Source organism: Gopherus evgoodei, unplaced genomic scaffold (genome assembly GCF_007399415.2).
Source record: "Gopherus evgoodei ecotype Sinaloan lineage unplaced genomic scaffold, rGopEvg1_v1.p scaffold_61_arrow_ctg1, whole genome shotgun sequence".
Lineage (NCBI taxonomy): Eukaryota > Metazoa > Chordata > Testudines > Testudinidae > Gopherus > Gopherus evgoodei.
In genome coordinates, this window is record NW_022060082.1 from 79,940 (window position 1) to 106,840 (window position 26,901).

At 47.6% G+C, this 26,901-nt stretch overlaps 1 long non-coding RNA gene across 2 annotated transcripts; it reads right to left on the minus strand.

The window, feature by feature from the left end:
- Positions 1–9: 9 nt before the first annotated feature.
- On the minus strand, positions 10–26,901 carry LOC115643511. 2 transcript variants are annotated; one of them, XR_003998340.1, is made up of 4 exons: positions 26,490–26,901; positions 25,006–25,150; positions 3,561–3,643; positions 10–41 (listed from the first exon to the last, which is right to left on the minus strand). It is a non-coding gene; the product is annotated as an uncharacterized LOC115643511 (long non-coding RNA). The 2 variants fall into 2 exon arrangements; XR_003998339.1 differs by having other exon boundaries at positions 25,034–25,150; positions 26,490–26,898.

Sequence of the window (26,901 nt, forward strand, 5' to 3'; positions counted from 1 at the left end):
CTGGAGAAATACACAGCCACCTCCTCGAAAGTCACCGGCCCCTGAAAGAGCAAGAGTCCAACACTCAGCACCTGCTGCCCCACTCACAACCCCACTATTCACAGAATAGTAGCACATGGGAAATGGAAGCTCCGGGAGGCACATGTTAACTGAGTCCCACCTCACCTTGCTTAGAGCAGCCAGGAGGCATCAGAGGGTAGAAAGAGAGAAACTCTGTGTCTCTCAGCTGACAGACGGAAGCAAGGTCATCAGATTTATCACATAGCTACTAGTCAGAGCTTAATATAGGAGAAGAGGCTGTCTCTGGACCCTGCTGGTGGCTCTCTGGTAGGAATCACAACACTCTCCAAATAAAATATATGGAAGAAAGGGGAAGTCAATAGTAAAGAATAGAAGTTAGAAGGTTAGAATTGTAGAAAGTTGGCAAGGGAAGCTATCAGAAATCAATGACCAACCAACGAAAATAAAAATGAAGTTTTAAAAGGACAAAATTAATCCTAACAATGGTAGTTATAAATTACTAGGTGGAAATGGCAGAATTATCAAAAATCATGCAGAAGAGGTAAAAGTGTTCAATAAATATTTCTCTCTTGAATTTGGAGAAAAACAGATGATGTAACTCATATCATAAGATGTTGACGCTGACAGTCTTTCCATTCTAAAAGTAACTCACAAGGACGTTAAACAGCAGCTATTAACGTCAGATGTGCTTAAATCAGTGGGTCCAGATAACTAGACTTTTGAAAGACCTGCTGGAGCAGCGTAGTGGACTGTTAATATTGATTTTAATTAGGACTTGGAACACTTGGGAAATTCCAGAAGACTGGAATAAAGGTAATGCTGTGCCAATATTTAAAAAGTATAAAAGAGGTGATGCAGCTAATTACAAGTGTGTCAGTGTGAAATCGATACAGGGCAGGAGAATGGAGCAACCAGTACTGGATTTCATTAAAAAAGAAAGAAGGGTAATATAATTAGTACCCATTAAAAAGGTTTAGACACAATAGATCCTATCAAACTAACTGGACATCCTTATTGTATGAGATTAAAAGTTTGGTTGCAGCTAATAGTACTGATATAATATACGTAGGCATATGAGTTGGTTCAGCACAATATTTTGACTAGAAAGATACAAAATACACATGGCATACATTAAATAGACTAAAAACTTTTAAATAGGGAACCAAGGTCGAGTGGATTTTTTTCTAGTGGGTTCCCGCAAGGATTGGATCTCGGCCCTGTGCTATTTAACATTCTTATCAATGACCTGGAAGAGAAATAAAATCATCACAGATAAAGTTTGCAGTTGCCACAAAGACTAGGGATGAGGGTAACAAATGAAGTGTCAGTAGGTTCAGGTTTCAGCACTGGGAGTCTGGGAAGTTGTCCCAGCCCTGGCTGGAGGGTTATTTCCTGTTCCACAAAGAGGGGAAGTTCCATTCCCAACACCTGTGCCTTGAAATTAGGACCTACCTGACACTGCAGCCCATATTCAACATAGTGGCAGGATTATAATATGATTAGGACATGACTCATTTTGTACAAAATGCCTCATGTGTGGTGTCACTGGAAAAGTTATGATTTGCTGAATATGATTATACTACTTGTGTGCACGGATCATGTTTGTATCTGAAGTTATGGATATTGACTCTGTATCTGTCTTTCAAATGTGCTTACTCTGAGTAACACCCACAATGAGCCTTTCAGATACAACAATGAAGAAGCCAGATAGTGTTCATGGCTCATCAACAAAGACAAGGGACTGTGGAAGAGCTTGGCCCTCCTGTGAACGTTTCAGCCAGCCTATGAGTCATGGCTACTATGAATCAGCAGGGCACTCTAGGGCAAGTGCCAGACCACAAGACAATGAACTTCATTTTGGTACCTGTATTTTTCCACAAACTGGATTGGGAACTGAGCTTGGAACAAAGGGTTCCTGCCATACAGAAAAGCTACATAAGGTGGGGTGTGACATCATCTCTTGGCCTCATTCCCCACACAAGAGAACTCCTGGAAAAACCTGAAGAATAAAGACTGAATTGGGGAAGTGTTGGTCCAAGGGTAAAGGGATTTCTAGCCTGTGTATGGAAACTTGGTGGACTGCTTGTAGCATCAGTCAAGGTGAAAAACTGTTAATTCAAATTCTATCTAGATAGTATGTTAGGCTTGGTTTGAGTTTTGGTTTGCTTTGATCTGTTTGCTAACACTTATCGCTGGGAAATTGGCTGTTGTCTTCCCTCTCTCCTTGAGTGGCTTAGGTAAAGCACTCAGGTAGCTCAGTTGGCTGCATGGCGCCACCTGCTGTCGTTTTGGGTGACAACAGGCCCTGGAGAGGCTGGCTGAATCTCCAGCAAAGCGCGTGAGAAGGGCCAGCCCAGCTTGAGGGTTAGAGGGCACAGCGGTTCCCAGAAGCCCCCCAGACTGCACCCCGGAGTGACAACTCATCACATCCTAGAGTACACAGGTCTCAGCAGGATTGTCACATCCTGTCCGCTCCCTTTCTCCACCCAAGATATTTCCTGCCTCCCACCACCTCTAGCAGCTCCCACCAGTGGTGAGCTCCAGCCGGGTCGTATGAACTGGTTGTTAAATTTAGAAGCCTTTTTAGAACCGGTTGTTCCAGGACAACCGGTTCTAAAAAAGCTTTTAAATTTAACAAAGGCTCGGGCAGGTGTCCGCCCGGCCCACGGCCCCAGCTCACCTCCCCCTCTCCTCTGAACGCTCTGCCCTCCTTCTCCTCCCCATCCCCTGCTTTCCGCGAATCAGATGTTCACGAGAAGCCTGTAACAAGCAGTAGGCAGGTAACCTGGGCTGGGAGGGGGAGGACAGCGCGCGCGGCTCAGTCCGGCTCCACCTGAGTGGCTCTCCCTGGCCCTGGCCAAGCGCCCCAGCCGGGTCTCGGCTAAGCACCCCTGGCTCGGGCTAGTCCCGGCCGAGCGGCTCCGACCTGGCCCAGCTTGGGCCCCGCAGCACCAGTCCCAGCCGAGCGGCTCCAGCCCGGCTCAGGGAGCCAGGTCCTTCTGCGCCAGTCGGGGTCCTGGCAGAGCGCACCCAGTCCTGGCCCCAGACAGTGTGGTAAGGGGGCAGGGAGCAGGGAGGAGGTGTTCGGTGGGTCATGTGGGGGTGGATAGGGGTCGGCGAGGTCAGGGGGCAGGGAACAAGGGGATTGAATGGGGGCAAGGGTCCCAGAGGGCAGTCAGGAAGGAGCAGGGGTTGGATGAGGTAGTGAGGGTCAGTTAGGGACAGAGACAAGGGGTGGCTGGATGGGGCAGAGGGGCATCAAGAATGAGAGGAGGGGGTTTGATGGGGTGGCAGGGGGCAGTCAGGGGACACGGAATGGAGGGGGGGATGGGTCAGGGGTCCCGGGGGAGGTGTCAAGGAGCATGGGGGGGTTGGATGGGGGACTACCCCGGGGGGGGCATGAGCCCCTCGTGAGGTGAGGAGGACGGAATCTGTTGTTAATATTTTGGCAGCTCATCACTGGCTCCCACCCTCCTACACATTTACTGCTTCTCTCCCTCCAAGCAGAATCCACCACCAGCTCCCTGAGAATCCCTTACCTTAGCCAGCTCCATTGCAGCCATTGCCTTCCCCCTGGGAGGATGGGATGATCTGGAGCAAAACGTGGACGTTATGCTGTAGCCTGCCAGGGCGAGAAGGGCAATGTGAGAGAATTCAGAGAGGGTTTTTCTCCTTTCCACATGTCAATTCCCCCCAGGATTTTCCCCTGCTAATGGACAATCTAGGTTCTGCCACACTGGGAAGCACAGAGTGACCTTATCCCAGTACAGATCTAGCCCCCTCCCACCAAGGTGTGACCCTCTGACACATGGTGAAACCCTCCCAGCAGCAGAGTCTCTCTGTTACATTTATCAAGTTTGCAGGCGATACCAAGCTGGGAGGGGTTGCAAGGACTTTGGAGGATAGAACTGAAATTCAAAATCATCTGGACTAACTGGAGAAATGGTCTAAAGTAAATAGGATGAAATTCAATAAGGACAAATGCAAAGTACAGTGCTCAGGAAGGATCAATCAGTTGCACACATACAAAATGGGAAATAACTGCCTAGGAAGGAGTGCTGTGGAAAGGGATCTGGGGGTCATAGTGGATCACAAGCTAAATAGGAGTCAATAGTATTGCAAAAAAGCAAGTATCATTTTGGGATGTATTAGCAGCAGTATTGTAAGCAAGACATGAGAAGAAATTCTTCTGCTCTACTCCACGCTGATTAGGTCTGAACTGGACTAGTGCATCCAGTTCTGGGGGCCACATTTCAAGAAAGATGTGGACAAATTAGAGAAAGTCCAGAGAAGAACAACAAAAATGATTAAAGGTCTAGAAAACATGACCTATGAGGGAAGATTGAAAAAAACTGGGGAAGACTCAGAGGGGACATGATCATAGTTTTCAAGTACAAAGAAGGTTGTTACAAAGATGCCAGAGAAAAATTGTTCTTCTTATCCTCTGAGGATAGGACAAGAAGCAATGGATTTAAATTGCAGCAAGGGCGGTTTAAGATGGAGATTAGGAAAAAAACTTCCTGTCAGAGTGGTTAAGCACTGGAATAAATTGTCTAGGGAGGTTGTGGAATCTCCATCACTGGGATATTTAAGAGCAGGCTGGACAAACACCTGTCAGGGATTGTCTAGATAAAATTGAGTCCTGCCTTGAGTGCAGGGTGTAGTAAGTGAAGGCCCTGATAAAGGCCCAGTATGAGGCCTGAGGCCTGAACTAAAGTAATGTCAAGACTTAGCTAGAAAGCAAAGTCAAGCTGTGAGCTAAAGGCCGGCTCAGTTCACAGATGCTGGCAAGGAAAGGGCTGATATTGCATAAACATATATTCACCTAGCATACCGAAGCATAAACATGGTACCAGAACACCTTATACTGGAACATTCCACAGATAAGAAAGAACAGGCCGACCCATCCCAATGACAGGGGCAAAAGGGTAATATGATGGATAAAGTTGTTTTGATCGAACCAACATGTACAAGGTGAGAGGCGGCACCTTACTATGTAGAGGGGCTGCACCTCAATACGTCAGGAGTGATGTGTAACTTGTTTGTACCTGTGTATAAAAATGTATCCCTGGGGCGAAGTCTTTGTCCGGCCTAGGGGGCAGTGGAAAGTCCCGCCACTAACTGAGCCGAGTCCGTTGCCAAGAGGCACTTTCTCATAGTATGTCCTGTAGAGTAACAATCTAGAGGAAACTGAAACTGTGTCCGAGCGCAATAAACCTGGCCGACGTGCCTTCGTACCTTACTAGACTCTGTGGTCATTGGGGGTTCTCTTTGGGTCTGCTGTGTCAGCTATCTGCGCAAAGCTGGGACGGCACACAGAGGGAACACACGCACGCAGCCGAGTGATACCAACAAGGAGAGAGCAGAGCAGAGCACCACACCGGTAGCATCTGACAACAAACACCTCTGACAACAGCTATCATAAAGCAAAGTTAGGCTGAGAGCAAGAGGCAGGCCATGCTCACAGAAGCTGGCAAGAAAAGAGCTGATGTTGCATAAACATATATCCACCTAGTGTATTAAAGTATAAACACGGTACCAGAACACCCTATGCTGGAACATTCCACAGATAACAAGGAACAGGCTGACCCATCCCAATGACAAGGCCAAAAGGGTAATATGATGGATAGAGTTGTTTTGTTCAAACCAACATGTACAAGGTGAGAGGCGGCACCTTACTACATAGAGGCGTTGTACCTTGCTACGTAGAGGGGTTGCTCCTTATACGTCAGGAGTGATGTGTAACTTGTTTGTACTTGTGTATAAGAATGTATCCCTGGGGCGGTGTCTTGGTCCGGCCGAGGGGGCAGTGGAAAGTCCTGCCACTGACTGAGCCAAGTCCATTGACTGGAGACACATACTCGTAAATAACTCCTGTAGAGTAAAAATCTAGAGGGAACTATTATTGTGTCCAATACGGCAATAAACCTGGCCGAAGTGCCTTCGTACCTTCCTAGACTCTGTGGTCATTGGGGGTTCTCTTCGGGTCTGCTGTGTGAGCTATCTTCGAAGAGCTGGGATAGCACACAGAGGGAACACACGCACGCAGCCAAGAGATATCAACATTGAACAGAGAGGGCACCACACTGGTAGGCATCTGACAACACTTGTGACTCCAATCGCTGATCTGGTGAGTAAGCGAGCTGTCCGCTGTAGGAATCTCGATCTAACATGGCAGAAAACCTGGAGCTAGGGAACCCCTTGTCCCCTCCCTTATGAACCCCACGGAGTTTGAGAACTCTTGGACCCGCTGGATTGCCAGTAAAGGGGAACCATATGAATTTAAAAAAGAGAGTGGGGAGACTTGCACTGGCGTATGTACAGCAATGGTAGAAACAGGCTCTGAAAAATAGTAATAAAACTAAAAAAGCAAGAATTTTGCAACTTATGTCTATGGCAGTAAGATGGCTTAGACAGCATGCTGGCCAAACAAGGAACAGAAAAAAAAGGGGAAGTAGAAGAGGCAACTTGGGCAGTCGAGCACTGGAAAGCCCAAGCTCTTTTAGCAGGGCAACAGGCAGTCCAGACTCATGATATGCTCGAGCAAGTAAAGCAGGAAAATAAAAAATTGGAGACAGCTGTAGAAAACTTGCAGAAGCAAAAAGTGCCATCCCCTAGTGTTCAAAGTACCTCAAGTGCTGTTACGGTGCCTGAGGAATGGGGACAGAAATGGAAACAGGTGGCTCTTGCCAAATCAAAAGATGGAACATGGGAGAGTTGGGATGGGCACTGCAATGGGGACATGTGGAATAACCCTGTTGAGCCATCCTTTCTTGACCCATGGGCAGGGGCTACCACACTGCAACCGCCACCTTATGATGTGAGCCAGGTTCTGGGCAAGCCCTCCCCAAAACCCAGATCAATTCCAGTACAAACAGGAGAAATGGGTGAAAAAGGGACAGAAAGCCCCACTGAAAATCCTATTCCCCACTTTACCCTTGATGCCACCCCACATACAGATAGTCCCCCTGCATTAAAGTTATGGAATGAGGCGGGAACTACAACAAAAAAATTAACTGATCATTTAAGGGAGCCATGGCCCTGCCGTAACTAAGCAGAAAGGGAAAGGAATCAAGAACATAAAATTACATATACCCCTCATCCACCACGCGTGAGTGGCTTAACAGCCAGGCTCGACGCTCTAAAGATTAATGAACTAACTGCATTAGCCGGAGCTGTCGGACCTCCCCCCTCTGAAAATTTCAAGGCGTTTATGGCATGGCTCCATAAAGGCTCGCAGTTACTCAAAGCAGTAGGAATTGACATGTTGCAGGAACCAGTTCTGGTGCAAACCCTTTTGGGACCCCTCAACTGTCATACCCTCGGTTTTGATGATGTTGTGCAGATGCTTAGTGTGGCTCAGAAGCACCTTAAGTTATCCAGTGAGTTGGTAGCCCTTAAAGGAATTGCAAGATTGCCAGGGGAACCTCCGGCCAAGCTGGTTGACAGGATTCAAACTTATACTAGATTAACAGCAGGGTTTGCTATCTTGGAAGATTTGAAGCAGCTTGTTCTGGAGGCGCTGCCTCCCGGTGTGTTAGACTGGATGAATCCTTGGTGTGAGAATGGCGGTAAAGAGGTACCTTGGGACGAATGGATTGCAAAGGTAGAGACGGCAGTGAAGCAGCAGGAAGGAACTCCTGTTAATGAGCTGCGTACTCAGTTAGGACAGCGGAAAACAGAGGGTTCTGGATACTCCCACCGTGGTCGTGGCCGGGGTTGGAGAGGTCGTGGACTAAATAGAGGTGGAGGTAATAGAGAGAGTGCGTGGGTACCTTCTGGAGTTCTAAAACAGGAAAACTTGAACCTGAAAGGGGAGATTAAGAGGCTGCAGGCACAGCTGCAGGCGTGTATGATTGGCAAGGAGTCTCAACAGGAAAAAGATAAGATAGTGACGAAGGTAGCTAGGGCGATGGTCCTGACATCAGTACGAATTGGGTCATTTAATCCTGATACAGTGGCATAGGACAGCCCTATCCATGACTTGGAATGCATTTTTCAGCAACCCATGACAATAGATGTCTGGGGGCGCCCCCATTTAAGCATTCGCGTTGGGGAGGGGCTAGTAGACTTTTTATTGGATACGGGGGCTTAAATTCCTATAGTAAAAGATTACTTTAATGCATATCCAGTTGGAGAGTCGGTGCAAATGCAGGGAATATCTGGAACTAACCCAATGTATAATGTTCAAACTCTTCCCCTCCAGTTTGGGATGCATACCGTTCACGAGAAGTGCACTATTGCAGGGAAAGAGAATCTAATTGGGGCAGAAACTATTAAACGACTGGGATTAATCTTGGATTTTCCAAACGTGTATTAGACAAACTCTCACTGTAACGCAAGGCACAAATAATACTAATCTGATCTCTATGGGATTGGCTACACAGACGGTAAAAGCAATAAAGCCTAAACAACCACCTCTCGCACCAAAAGGCTGGAAGAGCTGGTGGACTGAAATTCAAACCGTCTGGGCAGCGGACTTCCTAGACACGGGCAAAATGCAGACCTCTGTTACATTAGAGGGAGACATACCTCCATTCATAAAACAATACCCAATACCCCAGGAAGCAAAAGAATTATTAAGACAAGTAATAACGGAATTGGAAAAATGAAACTTAATCAGAAGGTGTTCAGTGCCTAACGCGGCACCAATTTGGCCAGTTAAAAAACCTGATGGAACATGGAGGTTAACTATTGACTATCGGGGGCTAAACAAAACTGCCAAGTGGGGGGCACCTGTAGTGGCAGCTTATCCTGAACTGTCGGAGGTGGTAACCCCTGACATGAAGTGGTTCTCAGTGCTCAATGTGGCAAATGGCTTTTGGAGTCTACCCTTAGACCCAGAGTCTCAGTATCGAACAGCTTTTGTGTTCCAAGGTATGCAATATTGCTGGAATGTTTTGCCAATGGGGTACTGTGATGCACCCACAATTTTCCACACTGCAGTGAGAAATATGCTGGAGAAAGAGGGCTACTACAAACGGGAAGAATTGTTCAATATGCAGATGACATTTTAATAGTCAGTAAAACAGAGCAGGAACATGAAGAGTTAATGCGGTAGCTGTTAACTAGTTGCCAAGCTTATGGCTTAAAACTTAACCCCTCTAAGTCTCAGATTAAACAGAGAGAAGTGAAGTGCAGTATCTGGGAATTCGGCTCAGTTCGGAGGGAAGGTCTGTGGATAAGGAAAGAGTAAAATGCATTGTTAACCTGTCTATGCCGGTAGACACCAAATCTGTGCAGTCCTTTTTGGGACTCACTAACTTTTGCAGAGAATTTATGGCTGGATATGCAGAAAAGGCAGGTCCCCTGTATGAGGTACTAAAAAGACCACAGCGGACCTGGACAGAGGAGGCAACTAATGCATGGGAAAGTCTAAAACAGGGATTAATGGAGGTACCTACCTTGGCCACCCCTAACAATGATTTCCCCTTTATACTGTGTTAAGAATTTCTGTATCGTTAGCATGCTTATCCAGGATACAAGTGCTGGGGAAAGACCCATTGCATATTATAGCAGGGTTCTAACTAGTCCAGAGAATAAACTGGGGGTTTGTGAGCAAACTGCCCTTGCTGCTTACTGGACGCTACAAAAATCCCAGACAATTGTTGGAGCAAGCAAGGTGATTGTAAAAAGTCACCATGCACTGGGGAAGTTACTCAGTCAGGAAAATCTGTCTAAAGGACACGTGAGAGTTGATAGAGCCATTCAATGGGTCTCTGCTCTCATGTCAGAGAATGTTCAATTAGTTCCACGAAAAGAACCAGAGACATCTGTATGGGGATTGACTGTAAATGGTCAGGAACGTATGTGAGCCTCAAAGGGAAGCGAAGGCGCATCCTGTGTTTAAGGCAGCCCCAATTGACCAAGTGATTGGGAAAACCATTTGGTTTGTGGACGGTAGCTCATACTATGAGGAAGGAGAATGAGTCACTGGCTTTGCAGGGATTTGTTTGGGAACTGAGTGGTTCTTTGCAGGGAACTGAGTGGTGAGTCCTTCCAGTATAAATTGGCTAAAGGAGGAACACAGGCTGCAGAGGTGTCAGCGGTTTTGGAAGTTTTGAATAGAATGAAGGATAAGCAATCTCAGCTCGTAATAGGAAATGACTCTGATTATGTGTATAAGGGCACCACTATTTACCTCCCATGGTGGCAAAGTATAGGGTTTACAGGAACCGATGGTTCGGAAATTAAGCACAAAACCCTATGGCAGCAAATAGAAACATTAACAAGACATTATACAAAAATCCGAATGATTAAAATAACAGCCCGTAGGAAAAAAGGGCCCTTGCAGTGGGGAAATGAACAAGCAGATACACTGACTAAGGAGGCAGCCCTTACTGTCACACGGTGAGAACCAATGCCTGTGGCAGTAACCACTAGACCACAGGCAAAATTAAAACAGGAAAATGAAGCAAACCACCAGAAAGAGGTACAGGGTTTACAAGAACTTCAGGCAAAAGATGATTCAATCCAGCAATGGATAATTGAATGCCCCTCACAGTGGCGGGGTGTCCCCTTAAAGAAAGAGGGAGAGCTTATCTTGGCTAAACCAGACAATGACTGGGTTCTGGTAATCCCACAACAAAGAAAGTACCTTCTGTTAAGATGGGTACACGGGTCACTTGTGGGAGCTCACCCAAAACGCGAGGAGGCACTGGAAAAGCTTAAAAAACTGGGATGGTGGCTGGAAATGAGAGAGGATTTGAAGTTGTATATTCATGGCTGTTTAACATGTGCTAAGCAGGATCCGGCTAGATGGAAAAGATGAGGAAAATTAAAGCATCAAGCCTTAAAGGGACCCCTGCAACAATTACAGGTAGATTTTGTGGGGCTCCTACCTATTACCCCCAGAAAACATAGATTTTTGTTCGTAATTGTAGATAGCTTCAGTAAGTGGGTAGAAGCATTTCCTACCAAACAGGAGGCTAGTTGGACTGCAGCAAAAGTATTAGTAACTGAGATTTTTCCATGGTGGGGGCTGCCACATAGCATTGATTCTGATAATGGCCCTGTTTTTATAGGACAGGTGTATCGTGATATGGGTACCTGGGCTGGTATTCCCCTACTGCTACACATTCCCTACCACCCACAAGCAGGGGGACAGGTGGAAAGGATGAATAAATCCCTAAAAGTTGAACTGTCTAAAGTATGTAATGACTTAGGAACAAACTGGGACGTAGTACTCCCATGGGTCCTTATGAGGATCCGTAGCCGGCCAAACCGCATGACAGGATTTAGCTCATATGAAATTCTTTTTGGAAGACCAATGCCAGGCTGGGAAAATTTATTGTATCCCCCAGAATGGAAACCCTTACAGCATTGGCCACCACAACTTGGATGAATAGCTTTAAGTATTGGTTGGGTACTGTCCAGGGAGCGGCTGCAGCACAGCAAGCAATGGAACAGCAAACAATGAGTCAGGCATTTGATGGACATAGTGACATCAGACAATGGAAAATCGGAGATCAGCTGATGGCCAAAGTAGAACCGCCTCCCAAGAAAAAGTTTCCTAAGAAAGTATCAGAGGGGTAACCATGTTAGTTTGGATCTGTAAAAGCTCATATTCCAAAACCTCTGTTAGTCTATAAGGTGCCACAGGATTCTTTGCTGCTTTTCCTAAGAAAGAATGGTCTGGGCCGTGGCCCATTTTAGATAAATTGGGGCCCTGCCTGTACTTGGTCGACATAGACAAACAAGACACGATGGAAGCATGCCATGCAATTAAAAGAATATAAGGGTTAAATATGCATGTTACATGTCTGTGCTTGCTTTACAGAAAAATACACAGGATAAGAGAAAAAGGTAAGTACCATGGAAACCTTCCAATTAAATAATGGAAGTTTTACAAGCTTTAATCTTAGAGCTCCATCTGCACCCCGCTTATTGTTGTATGTTGCTTGGGGGCAATTGAAATGCTCTGAATTGTCCAGACCTTATCCAGTCAAACAATTAAGTGCAAGAGGCCAGTTTACTTGGGGTATTGGTAATATGATCACCATCTGGTGGAACAAGGAGGACACTTCCGTGTGGATACTGGACTAAGTAGGAAAACAGCCATTGTGGATGTTAGGGCTACGCATCTCATGGATTAATAATGTACCCACCGCCACTTTAGGAACAAGGTTCCTGTTCTTAAATCCACTAAGTGATCAGATCATACTGGCTTTGTTTGATAGGGATTATACCCAGGAGAAGCCAGTGGAAAAGAAACAGAAGTGGCTGATGTAAATGGCCCTATATTAGATACTATGGCTATGAAGTATTGTTGCTGTAAAAAAAAAAAAAAAAACAAAAAAACAAAAAACCCTACCACCACCTTTCATGAACCCATAAGAGAAAGGCGAGTGTTGCTTTGTATTTTTACAGGTTAAGATGTGAACATGAATATGGACCCTGGCAGGCGTTTTGGTGATAGCCCAAGACTCAAAAGGACAGGTCGATGTCGTCAGGCTCAATCGAACACATTCGGTTACCAGGACCTTCTGGATCGAGACAGCAAATAACTCTGATGGACGGGAGATAGCAAGTCAGCAGCACCCTATGGGGACTGTGTTAAAGTTGGTGTGTGAAACTGAGGGAAAGCGACAAATGGAAAACATCCTCAGGGGTGTCGCCCTTTGCAATTCTGATGGTGTGGGGATGGACAGTTAAGAACGGTAGCCAAACTCAATGTGTTCCCGTCCCAGAGCTTGAGAATGCGCAAAGACAAATTGAAAAGGAACTGATCTTAAGTAAAGAGACACAGGAGTATGCATGCTGTTGGAAGGTTGATGTTGTTGTTAATTGTAGACCCATAGATATTACTACCCTTCCTCATCCAACTTCCGACGTTTTTCCTGGTATTGCACCACAACACCATGAACATAATATAAACAAGGAAAGGAAGCGAGCAACTCCGGAGATGGAGCGCGCTCTAGTGGCACCAAAGCAAATTATGGAGGGATATCTTACAGGAATGGTGAAGGAGGATCTTACTCTAACATGCATTATACAACCACACCTGCTTGAGACCAATACAGTCTATTTGGATTGGTTTCGAGCAATAAACCCAGTAATCAGTTACATTGAAGGACAAGTAAAAACATATGGGGACTGGCTAAGTAGGGTGGAATTTACAAATATGCAAAAATACGTGGAGTGCATCAATCCGCATTTGCAATATACAACTAAGAGATGCAGGTGCATACACAGGGACTTGGTCTATAACCCCGAGTACCAGTAAATGCATTTACCATGTGCAGGTCTGTAAGGATGCCTGTCCCACAACAGCCCCCGTGCCACCTCCTTCCATTCCTCCACACATTGATACTACCCCGAAGAAAGGATGCCCAATTACACAACCATGGCCTATATCAGGGATCTTCCTACACCCCCACTGCGGAATATATGGTGGAGAATGTAGGATGGCTTTACATGCTACTAAAACTGGATTTTGCCGATATGGCCATGCCAAAGCAATGTCCCAGCCATTATAAGAATTGGTTTAACTCTGAAATGTAGATGCAGTTACAACTCTGGAAGGACTCTCAAATTATCCCACAACAGAATAGAGACAGAAGAGATATATTGGGAACAGCCCTGGGAGGGTCTAGCCTTGGCATGTCCCTGTGGAACTCGGCAGATATTGAAAATCTTAATTTGAAAATCAACACCATGGTGGATGGAATAGGCAAGGCAGTTAAAACAGGGGGACGTATTAGTAGTCTATTACTGGACCAGCATGCAATCACTATTGATAATATGCATTTAATTGCGCAAGGGTTTAAACATCTAAATGCTGCCATTTCGTCTCTTATCAACAGTATACAAAACAATGATGTTTCACTGGCAGTGGCCTGTATGGCCTATGGCAATAGAGTAATAGAGATAGTACAGCAAAGTTTTCCGCAGTTGCAGCTTCAAAACTGGCCATGTATCTTACACTATGCAGCCATCACAAAACAAATACAACAACAGGGCATAACCCATATGGTGCCTATCTTTCTACAATCTGCTAAATTTGATAAGATTTCAAGACGGGATCAGGAGGAGGGTAAAAGCATACACCTCTTGCTAGATGGGTACAAGAGCCAGTTAAGGTATACTACGCAAACAGTGTGGGGACACTGGTAAATAAGACATATGTGCAACACTACCCCACTGCGCGCCTGGTAGCTGAAACTGGCTCAGAAATCAATCGTGTTGCACAAAACATAATGGATGGTGGCTGCGTGAGTGCTATGCCAAAATTGACATTAATGCCAATAGGAAAAGCTGGGCACGACTAGTACAAAAGGAATTGGTTACTGAGATAGTGCGAATTCAGGACATGGCCTCTGCCATAGGATATCACAATTTCTCCATAGATGGCAATGTCTGCCCCACAAGTGAGGCAGGATTCTGTCTGCCTGTGACAAGCACTATTCAAATAGGAACCCATGTGTTTTGGCCAACAAGAAATGGTAATGCTGTCACTGAAACGGTCATCCTACATGAACGCCTACAAAACTTATTAATTGATCTGTTCCCCCCCAGTGAAATTTTTACAACTAGGTATACATGAATTAGTAGCAAGAAGGAATCCCTAATACCTATAACTCAATTGATCCAACAGCAAATAAGTGAAACTGATACGGTGCAAAGAGAGGCGGAAACACCCTGGTGGGCAATCCCAGAGGATATGACTTCACATCCAGTGGTCCGCACTCTGAACGTACTCCTAATGGGGATCCAGACCCTAACTGTTATGGTTTTAATAGGAATGTGCTGCTATATGATCCGTCAAACAAAGAAAGCTAAGCTACAAGGTTGAGTAAATAAGGGAATGGAAATGGCAATCAACACTGCTGTGGTACACCCGAACAACCATTTCATAGAGTGAGGAGTTAAAGCACACTAACAAATATGTTATGACAAAATACATACATACGTACATTACAAATATATAGAACATATATTCCATAAGTTACATTTATATCCTTGGAATAGTTTCTATATCCCCACAAAGCCCTCAGTAAGACAACAGATAGGCTACTGACCCTGGCGTACGTATGGTTCCGGGTCTAACATTCCCAGGCCCACCATAAGGGACTAAAAAATAATTGGATAATAAAATCTATCTCAGTCGTACGAGGGAATGTGCAGACTAGAAAGACAGATGGGGCATTAGTGTACGGATGGTAAAATAAGGTAACCACATAACAGTGTTTAGCCCACTGGGTTATCCTTAGTCCATACATTATGCTTTTCCGGGACGATGGGTAAACATCCTCCCCATAAAAAGACAAAATGTGGGGGAATGTAGTAAGTGAAGGCCCTGATAAAGGCCCAGCATAGGCCTGAGCTAAAGCAATGGTCAAGACTTAGTTATCATAAAGCAGTTAGGCGGTGAGTAAGAGGCAGGCCCTGCTCACAGAAGCTGGCAAGGGCTGATATTGCATAAACATATATCCACCTAGTGTATTAAAGTATAAACATGGTACCAGAACACCCTATGCTGGAACATTCCACACAGATAACAAGGAACAGGCTGACGCATCCCAATGACAAGGCCAAAAGGGTATATGATGGATAGAATTGTTTTGTTCGAACCAACATGTACAAGGTGAGAGGCAGCACCTTACTACGTAGAAGGGTTGTACCTTGCTACATAGAGGGGTTGCACCTCCTACGTGAGGAGTGATGTGTAACTTGTTTGTACCTGTGTATAAGAATGTATCCCTCGGGCGGTGTCTTGGTCCGGCCAAGGGGGCAGTGGAAAGTCCGGCCACTGACTGAGCCAAGTCCATTGACCGGGGACACATACTCGTAGTATGTCCTGTAGAGTAAATATCTAGAGGGAACTATTATTGTGTCCAATACGGCAATAAACCTGGCCGAAGTGCCTTCGTACCTTACTAGACTCTGTGGTAATTGAGGGTTCTCTTCGGGTCTGCTGTGTGAGCTACCTTCGAAGAGCTGGGATAGCACACAGAGGGAACACAGGCACACAGCCGATATCAACACTGAACAGAGCAGAGCACCACACCAGTAGGCATCTAACAACACAAGGGACTGGCCTAGATGACCTCTCGAGGTCCTTTCCAGTTCTATAATTCTATGAACCAAAGGCCAGAGAAGAGCAGAATCAAAGGAGTCACTCTGGGGGATTCTCCCTGTCACTGTTCCCAAGGCAGCTCTCTCAGGTTTACAAAGTGGTTTGATGCTCCAGCCTTTATACAGTCTCTCCTGGCAGTGCCCCTTTCATGGGCTGGGCCTAGTTTTAGCCTTTGGGAAGTGTGACCCTGGGAGCTCTGAGACTGTGCCTTCTTGCCTCAGCACATCTTGTTTCTTTCTGTGGCTCCCCAGTGAGTTCAAATGAGTAGATACTCCTGACAGAAACTGTGAACATAAGAACATAAGAGCTGTCCACTGCATCAGACCAATGGTCCATCTAGCTCAGTGGCCAATGCCAGGTGCTTCAGAGGGAATGAACAGAACAGATAATCACCAAATGATTCACCTCGTCACCCATTCCCAGCTTCTGGCAAACAGAGGCTAGAGACACCATCCCTGCCCATCCTGCCTGTGACACTGGCAGATGAGGTGTTAGCTCTTGCAAAAACCCCCATGTCTTCATTGAACAGGGACAAACGCATAGCTGGAATCAGTCTGACTCACCTGTGTTAGTATTAGGTCTTAGGATTATAAGAATGCGCTTACACTTTATTGAATGCTTGTGAGTTGCTGCCTGGGTTAATATCTGACTAGTTGCATTGTGAGCCTCTGTAAATCACCAGACAGGAGAGAGACTTTACCTATGTGAAGTGCTGACTGGCAACCAAATGTATTACACCCTGCCTGGCAGGAAAGGTTCATCAACACCAGATAGACTATTATGCAAAGTTAAAGACGACAAAAGACTGTTGTTGTGCTCTTGACTTCCCATTAGCTGAGTTTGCAGCTCAGAACACATGGCAGGGGATAAAAAACCCCATACAGAAGGAACTGATTATCTTTATGCTGCTTGGACTCGGGGGGGAGGGGAGGGCAAAGTTTCTAGGCATAAGCAAGAAATCCCAGCTGATTAGCCTGGGTTAGTCCTACGGAAGATATAGGGCTTGCTTATTATAGAAGCTTCGATTACCTTTTGAAATTTAAGACTGTAACTTGTCTGCATCTATAGGATTACCTGCTTTAACTTTGTAAACTACTCTCATTTCCTTTTAAATAAGTCTTAATACAGGTTATTACAGGACTGGCTACAAGTATTGTCTTTGTTGTGAGATCTAAAATTCAATTGACCTCAGTAAGTGACTGGTTCTTTGGGACAAGGTCAGGCTTGACAAAGCCCTGGCTGGGATGATTTAGTTGAGGATTGGTCCTGCTTTGAGCAGGGAGTTGGACTAGATGACCTCTTGAGGTTCCTTCCAACCCTGATATTCTATGATTCTATGACTAGCAGTAACCTGAACATTGCTGTGATTCGTAGGGTAAGGCAGTGGTTCTCAACCAGGGGTCCTGGTCCCGCTGGGGGTCACTAGCAGGTTTCAGGGCGGGTGCCAAGCAAGGTCAGCATTAGACTCACTGAGGCCCAAGGCAGAAAGCTTAAGTCCCAGCGCATGGGGATGAAGTCCAGGGCCTGAGCCCCACCACCCGGGGCTGAAGCCAAAGCCTAAGCAATGTAGATTTGTGGGGCCCCTGTGGCATGGTACCCCGAGAGAGGAAGAAAGTGCCCTGAGGACTCAGCCAGAAGGTTGAGCCCTGACACACTACTGGCTTAGAGGGTCCCTGCCAGTCAGGAAGGGCTAGCAGCGAGGGAAGACTGGCAACTGATTGCTGGAGGGGTGAAGAGGTTTGGGGTATGGTGGGGGAAGAAGCGTCGGGGACTAGATAACCTGGGGGTGGGCAGTCTCCATAGGGGACACTTGCTCCTCCTGTGCCCTTTCCACGCCCTCTTGTGAGCAGAGAATGACCACCCTGTCCCCAACCCCAGAGGCAGCCGTGTCTCAGGACGCTCCCAAGTTGCACTCACTAACTCTCTTCCCATTTGGGGTATAGCTCGGGGCAACAAATTACCACCAAGATGAACCCAGCTGGCTACTGCCTGTTCTGGTGCCACAGAGCCCTCTGGTGGATGAAAGGCAGAACTGCAGCACTTCTCAGGTAGAACATATCTTCTTCACGCCAAAAAAAAGAAATTCTGCACTGGACGTAAATTCTGTGCATACGCAGCGGTGCAGAATTCCCATGAGTAATTCACACCTGGCACAGACATAACCTGCTCACTCCCTTCTCTTCTCCCTATGGGTCGAGTCCCAGAGCTGCTGCTGTCATTAATGCACATAGGCTTTCACTCCTGTTAGTGCTGGCATGACCCAATCCAGTTACAGGACTGAACCCTTATTTTCCTATCACACAGGAGTGTCTCAGCTGAGGGGGAGGTGAGATGGGGAGGGGGTACAAAGGGGAAAGTTGTTGTAGTCATGTTGGTCCCAGGATAGCAAAAAAGGTATTTTTAATTGGTTCTAAAAAAATTACCTCACCCACCTTCTCTCTCCAAGAGATCTGAAAGTAGCAGAAGGAGACAAACAGGAAGACAGAGCTCAGGACTCTAAACCAAACATTTCAAACCCCTGGAAGAAACTACATTTCCCTTCTGCCCCGGGTCTGTCTGTATCCTATATGAGGGACCACCCCAATCCCCTCACAGCAGCAAAGGGAGACTGCAGCCAGCCCCAGATGGTCCTTCCCAATCCTGGGACGTTTGTTGTGACAAAGTTTGTGTGTGGTGGGTGCATGGGCTGGGTACAGCTGGACCGATCTGCAGACTGGAAAGTCAGGGCAACTCTAGCACAGCTTGGGGGCTGTGGGCAGGGGGAGCAGTTCTGGAGCTGGGCCTCTGTCCTCTCTAGCTCCCATGGCAGATGGCTCTGGCAGCATCAAGTGGGTCCATCACTGCAGGGGAAGGTTGGGGTAGTGTCTGAGATCAGGGTGAGAATTGGAGGGGGGTCCATGCTCAAGAATGGGGGATGGAATTCACCTCCCCACCCCTCTGCAGAGCTCAGCAACTAGGGATTTATCCAGTGAAGTGAATTTCACTCTGGGTGACTTTGAGTCAGCCACGGAAAGATCCTTGGCCCTTCGGTTCCACACTGGCCACAGGAGTTTACTAGTTCTCCCTCCCCAGACGGCCGGGGGCAGCCAGGGGTAACTAGTGGGTTATGGGAATTAGAAGATGAAAATTCACTAAGAACAATGATATTTGTGTGTTTATTATTAAATCCCCAGACACCCACCGATCCCCGTCCTCCTTCCGATGAGCTATAAATATCTAAGGGACTCAGCTACTGATCCTGCAGGCAGTTCCTGCCCTTCCCCACTTTCTACAGCAGCACTTTTAAGAACAGGGCAGGGAAACATGTAAATACTTTGAACGAAATTCCAGAAGCTGCTGAGCATGGAGAAGTTCAAATGAAACCAAGGTTCCGTCTCTCCAAGGACCTGGCCTCTAGTGCAAAATAAGACATTCCTCAGAAATCTGTAATGGCCACTTTGTAACTGATAAAATGTTATTAATCTGTTCACTTCTGGGAATTATCAATACGAGAAACAACCCAGTGATGGTGATATCCTGAGGAAAAGATCTTATGTGTCTTTAGATCATACCGATTTGTAATCTGGAACTTTATACACTAAAATGCCTAATTCGTAGCCCTATGGCGATTGCCTGGTGCCACTACAGGGCAGAATTAAGGTTGGGTGCCTCAGTTGTGAATTTCCATCCCCTAGCACATTGCAATTGCGGTTAAGTGGGTTTGACAAAATTCATTTTATCTATATCTTTCTTTTAATTTCAGTAGACAACGATATTTATTTTTAAGCCCTTTTTTCAATGTTTACAATTTCAATGTTCAGAGCTGTGGGAAGTTATGGGGGTCATCAGACAACAATTATTTAATTACAGTAACTGCTCAGAGTCCAAAAGCCAAATCATATAACTGTTCAAAGAGAAATTGTCAATGTTACATGCAAAATATACAGTGTAAATATCCTTAAATCGAACTCCACTTTCTCCAGAAGCATTTCTGTATATTATCTATACAAATATTTTTCATCTGCGTGTGTGTACAGTGAAATTAACGTTTACTGCAATTTATTCATAAAAATCTAATCCTTTCAAGCATAATTTTAAGTAATGAAACACTTAAATTCTTTCACTTCCTAGACTGGAATGTTTCATTTCAGGATACTTCCTCCCTCCCTGTGATGTATTTTACTCTCAGTACTGTAACCCCCTTCTGATGTAGCTCCTGTCTAGAAGCTCTGCTGAAGCCACTGGCATTATGATTAGGTGACACACTGACATGAGCAGAGACACATGGGGGAGGGTGGAGGTATGAGGTAACATGGAGGCTACCAGACTTGAACTTGGCCGTAAAAGCAAATGCCCTCTCAGTCTCTCCTCTCTCCCACTTCCCACAGTCAGTAATTCTGAGAAATCGTTCCCTGAAATCTAAATAGCCCCAGTATGAGAGACAGTGATTAACGCAGGTACCTTAGGGGCTGCAGCGCCAACCCCCTGCCTGGATGAGAAAAGTGAACAATTTCAGTAGAAATGGTCTAGGCTGGGAGAGGGCACAGCTGATGTCGGACTGGGAGCTGAGTTGACCAAGAGGCCAGAACTCATGGGGGGTTTGGGAGAAGTCAACAGGACTGGGTAGAGGCATTTCACTGTATTTTCTCCATTAACCATTATGCCATGTATTTAATTTAGAAACTTTTCATTCTCATCTAAACACCTTGGAGCTAAGCTGGGTTGATGAATTTCCTCTTACAGTGGTATAGTTGTAATTAGGTGCTTAATCAGATGCTTATGCAACACAAAGCAGTCAATAAAGGGTGTGCTTTCATTCATTAACTTGACTGTGCGGTGTGCATCGCTTTTTAAAAAAGATGGTGTGAGGTAGTGTCAAAATTTTAGGCATTAAGAAATGGTAAGCAGGTGTCAGTTCCTTTCTCATGCGTTTCTCTCCTAATTTTAATGTCAGTTTTGAATCAGTATTAATACCATGTTGTTTTGACAGCAGTAGGGTCCATTTGTATAATTGTTTGCAAGATTTCATTGGATATTGTGAACCAGCCGTCTTCACCTTTTATTTTGAGATTCCTAAATACAATCCAGTGCACCTCTCCTGAAAGACTGTAAGCCCTGGCTGGTGACATGTTCTTTAGAGAGCTAACACCTGACGAGCACTTTCGCCCTAAAAACGCGCATTTGGCTCTTTGACACTGCTTCATCCGTCCCACCAGAAAATGCTAGAGGTAACCAGGAAATTACAGCCGACCTTCACTAGGTATAGTTCTACCAGCTATGGGGCAATATTCAAATGATTCTGTTTGTTTATCTTTCATTCAGCTTTGCAATTCTTAGATCCCATTTAAAAACTGGAAGTGAAATAACCGAAGCAAGATAAGAAGAGAGCGGCATCTGGCATAGGTGGGGGTAAAACAATAAATGGAAAGAACTGACTATGCAAAAAGGAGCATCGCAAACTATCAGAGCCCCAGACCCCCATCCAACTGAACCCACCCCAGCCAGGCATATCAAGCTGGGTCCCTGAAAAATCACCCAGCCCGTCTGGCAGTGAACGCTGCATGTTCTAGGCAGAGCTACGGTGTGTGCGTTTGCTCTGCTGACATACTGCTTTGGTACGGAAGGCACCACGGCCACAGGGAGCAGAGACATGGACTCCTACAAAACACATTCCCAGACAACTCCAATGCCACATCCCCTCCCCACCTCCCCACTGTCGCCATTCCCTCCCCCACCTCCACATGGCCATTCTCAGCCTATTGCTAACACTTCCTCCCAGCCTTCAGCACTATAAATAAATAAAACGTGGTGTTACAAAAGGTAGATCGTGCCACAGAAACCGGATCTGGATGTCAGTGAGGTTTTTGATACAGTTCCACATGGGAAACTATTCGTTAAATTGGAGAGGATGGGGATTAATATGAGAACCGAAAGGTCAATAAAGAATTGGTTAAAGAGGAGTCTACAAAGGGGTCATATTGAAAGGTGAGTTGTCAGGCTGGAGGGAGTTACTAGTGGAGTTCCTCAGATCAGTCTTGGGACCAATCTTACTCAACACTTTTATTAGTGATCTTGGCACAAGACGGAGTGGAACACAAAGCCGGGAGGGATTGCCAATATGGAGGAGGACAGGAAAATCATACAAGAAAATCTGCATGTCCCTGAAAGCTGGAGTAATAGAAATGGGATGAAAATTAATAGTGCACAAATTCTAGTTATTAGTCCCCCAGTGCATAATTTTGCAGTAAGCTGGGGATTTGTCAATTGGAAGTGACAAAGGAGGAGAAAGACGTGGGTGTACTGGTTGGTCACAGGATAATTATGAGCTGCCAATGTGATGCAGCCATGAAATAGGTTAATGCAGTTCCAGGATACATCAGGTGAGGTATTTCCAGCAGACTCATGAAAGGGTTAGTACTGTTATAAAAGGCACTGATGAGACCTCATCTGAAATACACCTCTACCTTCTGCCCTTAAAGTCTGTGAGTCTATAAACTGCTTTGTGTTGCACAGACACTGATGGAGATCATGGCTGCATCGTACAGCACATGGCAGAGAACTTGACTGAGATCAGCACCCCCATTCTGCTGGGCACTGCAGACAGATAGGGACAGTCCTTGACCCAAAGAGATCACAATCCAAGGAGACAATGGGTAGGAGGAAAACAGAGAGGGGTTGTGACTTCCCCAAGGTCACCAAGCAGGTCAAGAACAGAGCCAGGAACATACCCCATTAACGCCAGAGCCACATCACCCACAGCTTGGAAAGGTCCCCAGACCCCATTGTAATAGGCTGCAGGAAGAGGTGATTTATCCATGGATGCACAGGCTGTCTTGGCAGGGCAGCTCAGTTGCGGTCCCTGCACACAGCTGAGTGTGTGTGTCACGGGTCAGGAGAAGTCAGTGTCCAGTCCTGTGGGGCTGTGCTCCTGGCTCATACCTCCAGCACTCACTGCTGCTCCTCCCTTACCAGCTGCACTGTTCAGCCAGCCCCAGGCCTCTGTGAGGTCACTGACCCTCCCACTCCACCACTTCAAACCTTCAAACAGGGACATGGTGCAACAGTGCCAGACTGCACTAGTGTAAATTCTGTCTGTACTAAGAGTTTGCACCAGTGCCTAAAACACCAGTGTGGGAGAGACCTTCAGTGCCCAAAACAGCAGTGCGGTGGCACAAGAACTGGGATCTATTTCTAGCTCTGTCATATACCTTGCATACATCAAATTTTCTCCTCCCAACTTTTGTCTCTTTACCCAGCTGCCCACTCACTGGGGTCTCCTCTCTCTCCAGAGCTGCTCACCACTAAAATCTGTGTGCGTGTCACCAGAGCTGAGGTACTTCAGCTCTGGAACAGTCTTACAGGGGGGGCTGTGGAGTCTCTTTCCCTAGAAGTTTTTAAGAACAGGTAGGAAAAACCTCTGTCAGAGATAATCAACATATACTTGGTCCTGCCTCAGGAGAGAGAGCTGGACTTGATGACATCTTGAGCTCCTATCTAGCCCTACATTTCTAGAATGCTATGCAATATATACGTATAAAACAACATACAGAGAAAAACCGCATGACAACATGATGTCAGGCCATTCAAAAAACACCACCACCACAAAAAAGTACATTGCACAGCATAAAATGACAATACTAAGGAGAAGAAAGTAACATAATGCAAACTAACACACCCTAGGACAAAAGTACACAATGCAAAATTACAACTCATACCAACATAACACAGACACCAAACAAGCTAAAGCAAAACAACGCATCATAAAACTATGCAACACAACATGGTGCATCATAGGTCCAAAAGGCACCATGCAAAACAGCTCAGTGTAGAACAGGGCACAGCACAAAAGAGAATTATTTCAATGTAGGCCTGGAAGGGATCTTGAGAGGTCGTCTATTCTAGCCTCCTGTGCTGAGGCAGAACCAAGTATCCCTAGACATTCCCAGACTGGTGTATCTCTAACCTTGTCTTAAAAACCTCCAGTGAAGGAAATTCCACAGCCTCCCCTGGAAGCCAATGCAAGGCAAACACAGGCCAGACCAACGCTGTACACACACAAGCTGGGCTTGTGGATAAGGGGAGAGGCAAGAATTCAAACAATCTGGGTTCAGTTCCCAGTTTTGCTCCAAATTCTCCATGCAAACTTGAGCAAATTACTTCAGCTCTCTGAGCTCGTTTCTCCATCTGTAAAATGGAGAGTCGCCTCCCACCATTGGCCTATTTAGCCTTTGAGCCTTTTGTGGCAAGGCCTGTACCTGTGGGCATGTTGATACTGCAGTCAGACACCGGCGGCTGGCCCGTGCCCGCTGACTTGGGCTCACACAGCTCAGGCTGGGGGGCTGTTTAATTGTGGTGTCCATGTTCCGGCTGGGGCTGCAGCCCAAGGCCTGGCATCCTCCCACCTCATAGGGTCCGACAGCCTGGCTCCAGCCTGAGCCCAGATATCTACACCGCAATTAAACAGCCCCACAGCCTGAGCCTGGTGAGCCTGAGTCAGCTGGCATGGGCCGGTGGGGGGGGGGGGGTTAACAGCAGGGTAGAGATACCCTTGGTGTCTTTTCTGCACCTGTCACAATGGGGACTCTGATCTTGGTCAGTGTCTGTGCAGAGCCCTGCACAACAGGAAGCCTGATCTCAGTTGGGGACTCTGCAACTCCCAGCATTACAGGATCCCTGATTTTGTTTAGGGCCCCTGAAGCAATAGGCAAAATGTGGGGGTAGGATCTCTGTCAGGGTCTGCGCAGTGCACAGTACAGTGGTGGGGTGTGATCTTTGTTAGGGTCAGTGCAATGCCAGACCCAACGGGGACACAGATCTCAGTCGAGGTCTCCGAAGTGCTCAGAACAATGAAGGCAGCAGTTTGGGTCGCAGTCGTGCGCTGCCTCGCACAAGGGGGGCCGAGTTCTCGGTGCAGGTCTCAGTTTTACCTGGAACAACAGTGGGGTCTGATCTCACCTGGGATCTCTTCACCGCCTGTTAGAACAGGGCCCAGATCTCAATTGAGGTCTCTGCATCAGCTGGCAGAACAGGGCCACGCTCAGTACGATAGGAGCCCTGATCTCAGTCACACATCTGGAGAGAAAAGCAGGAAGATTTTTGAGAATTTGAAATCAGTTATTTCAGAAGTGAGGAGAAAATGGGGCACAAACAAAATATTTGTCAATAAAAGGGACAAGCATCAACATGTGGGGAGACTTTATGTCACCGTTCAACAGTTCAAGAGAAAAGGGAAACTGGAGGGGATTATACAGGGATATTGAATCAACAACAGAATGGGATGGATTCTTCTTGCCTCACACTCACAGGGCCAGGAGGGAGCCCTGAGTGATGTCTTTTCACAGGGGAAAGGAGAGGGGCTGGAGTCAGAAGGTCACTGGCTGTGGGGAGGGGCTGGCAATGGGAGTATTGTGGCCACAATGGATCTGGGGATGTGACTAGCTGGTGATGGGGGGGGAGGGGAAGGAGTAGCTGGACTAGAAGACCTGGGGTGGGCCCTCTCTATGGAGCACACTTGCTCCTCCCTCCCCTTCCTGGCCCTTCCCACGCCCTGTTGCCAGCAGAGAGGGGCACCCCCAGCCCAGCCCAGAGGTGTCCCTGTTTCAGGGCCCCCTCAGGCTCTGCCCATTAACCCTCTGCCCAGTTCAGAAATCACTCGGGGGAACCATTTCCCACCCACACAAGGACAAATCCCTGCAGGTGAAAAGGGGGGGAAACACCCCAAACCTGAGATCTGAACTGGCCATTGGCAAAGGGGAGAGAAAATGGGGCACAACAGGGGAGGGGAACAGGGAACTTCTCAGGGGTTTGAGGGAAGGGGGGTCACCCTGGGTGTTGCTCGTTGCTCTCTAGGGAGAAAGGGGGCAGGACGGGAGAGGAGGGCGGGTCCCCACGGGAGGGGGCAGCGGTAAATCCGAGGGGATCTCAGCCCCCGCTTTCTCTCCCCGCTCCTCGGGGGTCACCTGCTCTCCCCCCCCCTCCCCCCCCGGCCATGTCCGTGCTGCAGAGACATTTCCCACCTGCCCCTTTCCCAGCCCCCCAGCCCGGTCTCACCCCCCAGCCCCCGCCCGGCCCCACGCAGGGACCCCAGTGGGGCCGGGCCCCTCCCCCCGCGGGGCCCCAGGGCGGAGCCTGGCCGGGCCGGGGGGCGCTGGGCTCCTGCGGGGACAGCAGCTCCGAGCCCCCCGCGGGCGCTGCGGGATGCCGGGTCCCCCCCGACACTGGGGCAGAGTCACCGCCCGGCCCGGCCCCCCCCGGGGCTCGCTCCGGGACCTGGAGCTGCAGCTCCGCAGCGGGCCGGGCAGAGCCCAGGGCGGATCCAGCGGGGCAGGGCCCAGGCCAGGCACGGGGGGGGGGTTAATGAAGGGCTCTCCCGCCGCGATCTGCGCATGCCCAGAGCCCCCACGGCACAGACCCTTCTCCGCCCGGGGAGAGGCTCCAACGGCCCCGCAGAGCCCGGCAGAGCCGCAGCGGCCCGGGCTCGTTTGCAACTCGGCTCCGCCTGCCCGCGACGTCACATCCGCTCACGGGAGAGTCAGGAACTACATCTCCCAGCCTGCCCCGGGGCCGCTACCGTCCTCTCCAGCCCAGCTAAGGGAGGTCCCCGAGGCCAGCCTGACCCCCCCCGACCGCTCATCATTTCCCCCGGCCCCGGCCCCGCTCCTCTCCCAGCCGGTGCCTCTCAGAGCCCCTCCCGCCTTTTCCCGGGGAGCGGCAGAGCTGGGGGGGCTTGTGACCCCCACGTAATAACCCCCCACACAGCCCAGCCCTGACCTCCCCCGACAGGAGCGTGGCCGCCCCACGCGTGTCCCCGGCCCCATCGCGCT